Source organism: Magnolia sinica, chromosome 2 (genome assembly GCF_029962835.1).
Source record: "Magnolia sinica isolate HGM2019 chromosome 2, MsV1, whole genome shotgun sequence".
NCBI lineage: Eukaryota > Viridiplantae > Streptophyta > Magnoliopsida > Magnoliales > Magnoliaceae > Magnolia > Magnolia sinica.
Window position 1 is genome coordinate 22,307,590 of NC_080574.1, and position 5,797 is coordinate 22,313,386.

The 5,797-nt window shown below is 35.5% G+C and overlaps 2 long non-coding RNA genes across 2 annotated transcripts; both read right to left on the reverse strand.

Moving 5' to 3' along the window:
• Positions 1-1,018: 1,018 nt before the first annotated feature.
• Positions 1,019-1,993, reverse strand: LOC131236627 (uncharacterized). Its single transcript, XR_009166811.1, has 2 exons — positions 1,461-1,993; positions 1,019-1,346 (listed from the first exon to the last, which is right to left on the reverse strand). It is a non-coding gene; the product is annotated as an uncharacterized LOC131236627 (long non-coding RNA).
• Positions 1,994-2,467: 474 nt separating this feature from the next.
• On the reverse strand, positions 2,468-5,431 carry LOC131236626 (uncharacterized). Its single transcript, XR_009166810.1, has 3 exons — positions 5,081-5,431; positions 3,190-4,856; positions 2,468-2,616 (listed from the first exon to the last, which is right to left on the reverse strand). It is a non-coding gene; the product is annotated as an uncharacterized LOC131236626 (long non-coding RNA).
• Between the last annotated feature and the right edge of the window lie 366 nt (positions 5,432-5,797).

The following is a 5,797-nucleotide window of genomic DNA, read 5'->3' on the forward strand; positions in this document are numbered from 1 at the left end:
ACATATGCTGATTTGATACCATTCGCAAAACATGGATTCCAATCCAAAAAAAAGGATGGGTTACTTACCTTTTTAGATGAATATAATCAGATATCCGCCGTTAATTATGCTTTGATACCACTGTTGGGAAGCGCGGAAGGTGAGCCCTCAAGATCTGACGGTCTACACGATGTTTGGAACCTTTACAAAGCAGAAGAACGGTACTCCAACGGCCCGCCTATCTACTACTGGAGCAGATGGAACTATTCACACCTCTGATCCTACGGTATATAGTGGTCCCGGATTGCGATCTATGGATCAGATCGTCCCAAGGACAAGCTAAGATGGACAGACTCTCGTGCACAATGTTTCTCTCTCCGTATACTCTCAGTATTTTGTATATCTCATTATGCGAGAGAGAGCGCATGCCTTTTTATAGGAAAGGAGGGGAGTTTGGATGAGACCATATCATCCGGTCTTATCCCTATCTCCTATCATAAATCAAATTCAATTTTGAATTTGAAATATAACATAAAAGAAGAAAGGCCGGAAGATGCCTAAATATGTAGGACCCACCCACTAGTGATTGCTCACCAGTGGGCCCCACCGGCCTACATCCAACAGGTATATGCAATAAAAAGTATATGCTGCTGTTTATATTTTGCAACTCTTGCTCCCTTCAAACCAGAGGTTGGCATTTGTTATCAAGATTGGCAGTGAAGATGCCAACTGGGGGAAGATACAAAATCTTCATTCTTGAGTCACAATTCATTTGGTAAGCTTTTGAGTTCCTTGATTGACTTCTGTTAGTGGAAACCAAAAATGTCGTGTAGAAACGGTTTTAAGCCGTTCCTAAAAAAAACTGGAACGGTTAAAAACCGTATCAAGTACCGTTTCAAATTTTTAGAACGGACTCACTGTTCGTGAGGTCGCAAACGGTTATGGGGCATGAAATTTTAGGAACGGTTTTAAACCGTTCTTAATGTTGACAAAGGTCAAATTAAAAATTTTTGGAATGGTGTTTTTCATTATTTATGAATGACCAATAAAAGTTGTACATTTGTTTTTATATTTAAAAACCAAAGAATATTATATACAATTAAAAATTAATATTGAACAAATATCGTACAACTTTATAATAAAAATTATATATATTTACAACAATAAGTTTACAATTGCATGAATACATTAAAAATAAATAAATAAATCCTCCATGATGTGCTCCACTACTAGAGAAAACACAAGGTCCCACCATTTCTGGGGTTGTCCTTTATGGTTGCACCATGACTTGTAATGACACTATGAAAGAGGAACTTGTCTTTGCATTGCATATCCAGGCAGAGCTTCTTTTTGGGCTTGCATTGCAACTATTAAAATCAAAACAAAGACCATAAGCATTGATTAGCCAAAAATCAACATAAAGATTCAAAAACTAAACATGGAAAAGAGTGACTATTCAACAACTAAAACTAAAGGATCACCTATAATGTTGCATGTTGCCAATAATCACTTGAGGAAAAGGATGTGTTCTACAAGGATGGTGGAGATGATGATGTGTCAACGTTGAAGGCATGGTGCTTGTGTCAAAGCACAAAAAGGAAAAGTACATACAATTAAAGGATTGGGGTCCAGAATCCTTTTGGTTAGCTTTTTTGCACTGGTAGAGAACCATGAGGGATAACTGAAATCTGCCTATGTTCAATAATCCAGACCAATGGACATCCCAATTCGTAGAGATAAGAAGCATTTGCCTACAACTGGAAGCATCTGAATTTAAGAATATTTTCCAACATGCAAACTGTTATAAAAGAATTCAAAGAAGGTACAACAGTGAAAATCACCAAAAAAAAAAAAAAAAAAACCAGGGAACAGAAAAATGAGAAATCTTGATATGGAAGCAATCCAAATATGCCAAGCAACAAGAAGATGCAGGTTACAAAGATTGCTGCAGCGTTGTTGCATTCAGCCTGCATCAGCAGTAATTTCAAAACCCTTTGCTATTGCTCATGCCAATTTTTGAGTAAAGATTAGTTGGGCAGATGTTTATAATTTTCATTTCTTGAATTCTATTATGCTTGTAGAACAGGGATCTGTTTTTACATTTGGTGAAAGAAAAATAGGTAGGCTGGTAAGTGCAATAAGCTTATGGTTTAACAAGCATAATTCACGTTGCTAGTTCAGTTTAATCACTTCAAAGCTTTTGTGGTTCAGCTGACTAATGTATGAAAATTTTTAGGGCTTTGGAGAAGCAAACAATGCAACCATCACCATCCATTATCAGCGAAATTCCCTTGTCGAAAGGAGTTTCTTTCGGTGGTTATCACACATGCGTTATAACTGGTACTTTAAATTCATCATCTCTACTTAAAGAAAACTTCTCCACATAAATTCAATAGCACCCAATGTGAAAGTTTCAAGTTACTTGCAATAAAACAAGACATTGCAGAAAGCATTGCATATTTACCTCAAGATCATCTGCTTTGCTCTCTTTTTCTTCTTCTTTTTCAACATCATCATCATCACTATCATCACTATCATCACTGTCCATTTCTTCTCCACTACTCGAAGAGGAGGAATCTTCACTCTTAAGTTAGAGAGAGAGAGAGCCCCAGAATACCGAGAATTTTCAACTCTTTCCTAAGATTCCAGTCAAATAAATCAATATGGCCTAGTTACGAGGAAGAAATCCTGATTTCCTATAACATCATTTGTAAATTGCATGATAAATAAATACAACTAGCAATAAGATCAATCCTATAACATGCTTAAAGCTGTGTTGGACTCCTGGCCATTTGAGCAATAATTTGTGATTTTGGATCTTCTACTCTTTAGTAGAATTTCCAAAATTTGTGAGATGGAGCTCTTTTTTTGTCATATTGGAAACAAAGAGATCTTATTTGTACACACAAAAATCATTTCATGTTTTCCCAGAAATTCTTACAAGTCTAGTAATCCCAAAAACTAAAAATGATTTTTCCCATGGCCTGATCCAAATGCAGCCAAAATGTCAAGGGAATTAATTTTTATATATATCATGGAATAGGCCAATTACAGCATGAACAAAAAAAAAAAAAACATCTCAGTATTATAAATGGGAAGAAGGTTTAATGGAGCTGAGCAATTCAGGCAATGATGTTGATTTTTCTAGTTTCTCCCATAGTTAAAAAGAAAAGTTGGAAAAGGATACCATAAAAGTAACGTAATGCTTACCTTCTTCAGCTCCACTTTGGGAGGTGCCGGTTCCTGATAGAAACTTGGCATAGGTGTTGCTTTACAAGTTAGGGTCTTCCTGAGCAGCTTAATCTCAGCCTCTTGAGTTTCTTGTGAAAGGATGAAGCTTTTGTTATTCGGACCGCCTTCCTAAAATCACTCGGATGAGAAACTCCTTAGATTTGAACGTCATCACTTGCTGGCCTTCTAACGCCTGCATTCTCAATTCTGACAGAATAGATGCCGAAAAGGGACTGAAAATATCCCGATAACAATGGTGAAGGTTTTCTAAATGTACCAAAGCAGGAACACAAAACAAGAAACAACATGGTACATTTCATAGATGGACCATTGCAACAAGTGTTAAAACCAAGCAGCATTAGATTTAAATTATATGAGAATAAAGAGCATTGCTTAGCCCACATGCATGGACAAGTCATCTAATTCACACACCATCACATATCCCAGCATGGCAGACAGGTGAAATATCCAAGCCACAGATTAGGTGGACCTCATCGGGCAGATGTTACTACTCGAAGATAGAGTTTGTTGATTCAGTAGGTGAGCAATGCTATTAGAATTAACTTAACAGGTTAGAAAGCTTTGACTGATTTTGTCCACAACTCTACATCTATTCAGTTTTGTAGCCCATCTCACTGGTGGACCGACCTGATGTTTGAGATAGGGAATCTACATAGTGGTATCCTTCTGATGGATGGCTTAGATATTGCACCTGTCTGCCACACCAGTGCATATTTGGTGGGGTGTGCATTAGCTGACTTGTACAGGTGTGTGAGCTTAGCAAAGCTTGAGAATAAAAAACTGAGTACATAACAAACAATACAGTCACAGAAGCATCAGACAAGCACAACTGTATCTGCAAAATATTCTTCATTTAGGAGTAAAGAACCTTGAATCCAATAGAAAACCTCTTTTGGTGGACTAATCTTCTAGAGAAGGCAGGATGTGACAGTATCTCACCTTCCACCGATAAATTTTGTTTGGTGCAGATAATAAAATATATTTTGATAGTTAAAAATGGCATAAATAAGCCATTCAAAAAATGGCGTAAATAATAAATCACTGACATTGGGATACATATGCAGTAAATGTATTTAGAACATATCTGATTGCATTTTAACTAATCTGATCAAATTGTAACTGTTCTGATTAGCTTGCATCTGATTTGATTGGATTTTGGCAGAGCATTGAATTGTTGTTGATCCAATAACATATCAGGTGTTTTAACCGAAATGAAGCTTCCACTAACATGATTGTGAACAAAATAATGACCGAAGATATACGATGCAAGATAAATAGCTTGGTCTAATTAAAATATCATAACTTCTAGAGATCTGCATTAAATCTATGCATGATCAGACATCTAGTGATGTGCATTTGGAAATCTTCCTAGTGAATGAAGAGAAAAAAGAAGAAAGAAAGAATGAATAGGAAAGGAAAAAGAAAAAAAAGAAGAAGAAGAAGAAGAAGAAGAAAGAATACATTCTCAAAGACATAATTCAATTGGTACAAAACTAGAATAATGTGAGATGTGCAGAAAAAGTGTGGCTTCAATTTGAAGAGTCTGAACTTTCCGCTCAAGTTCTGATATATAATGGGCCTTCCGCTCTTTCGAGAGAGCAACAAACTGACGATTTGCAAGAATCCTGCATTGAGTAACATCCAAAACTACTCAAAGGCGAATTTCAAAATCATCAAACAATCTAAACTAAATTCAAGATAGGACGATTGAAACTTCAGCCCAAATCAACATTGTAATTCTAACTTTGAAGTGTTGGGATGTAGAACATATATAAATGATAAATGCCATATTTTGTAGCAGAAAAAAAGATGGTTGACAAATAAAACTTGAATTTAAGGCCCATCATACATTTCGTGTTTCAGTTCATCAACCCAGTGCTTAAATGCAACTAACTCTGTCACCCTCACTTCATGGATCTATTATAAAAAAGAACTCACATCAGATCACACTAAACCACAACATCTAAATTACAGAAAAGAAAAGAATTATTTAAATAAAATTACGATGAGCATCTCCCATCAGATCACATAACAAACACATAAATGAACCCAAATTGCCAAGCATCCTCGGGTATTTCACGTCATAATATCTTACCATTTAACAAGTAATGGTAAACACCACAACAATCAATCATCAAAAGCAAGTCAGTGAAGTGTGAAAGCCATACACACCAAACAAAAGATAAAAAGAAAACAGATTTTTTAAAAAAAATAATAATTAAAAAAATCCATAAACCTTGCAGCAAGAAGCAATGAAACGCACTCATATGAACTATTCACATTAGGAAATCCTGCTCCGGGTTTTCATAAAACCGTCACGAGTACCTGATATCATATCTAGTGAGTTGATAACTGTACCATCACAAAATAAAACAAATTACTCATTGTTAAGCTTAAAAATAAGATACCTTGGACACACTTAAAAGTACAATACAAACCTAAGAACAGATCACTGCAAGTTTTCAAATTAGAAAGTATATGATTTTAAGCTCTAGAAACTGCATAAAAAATCTATGAATAGATCCAGCAACTAATCAAGCTAAAAATAAATAAATAAAATACATTA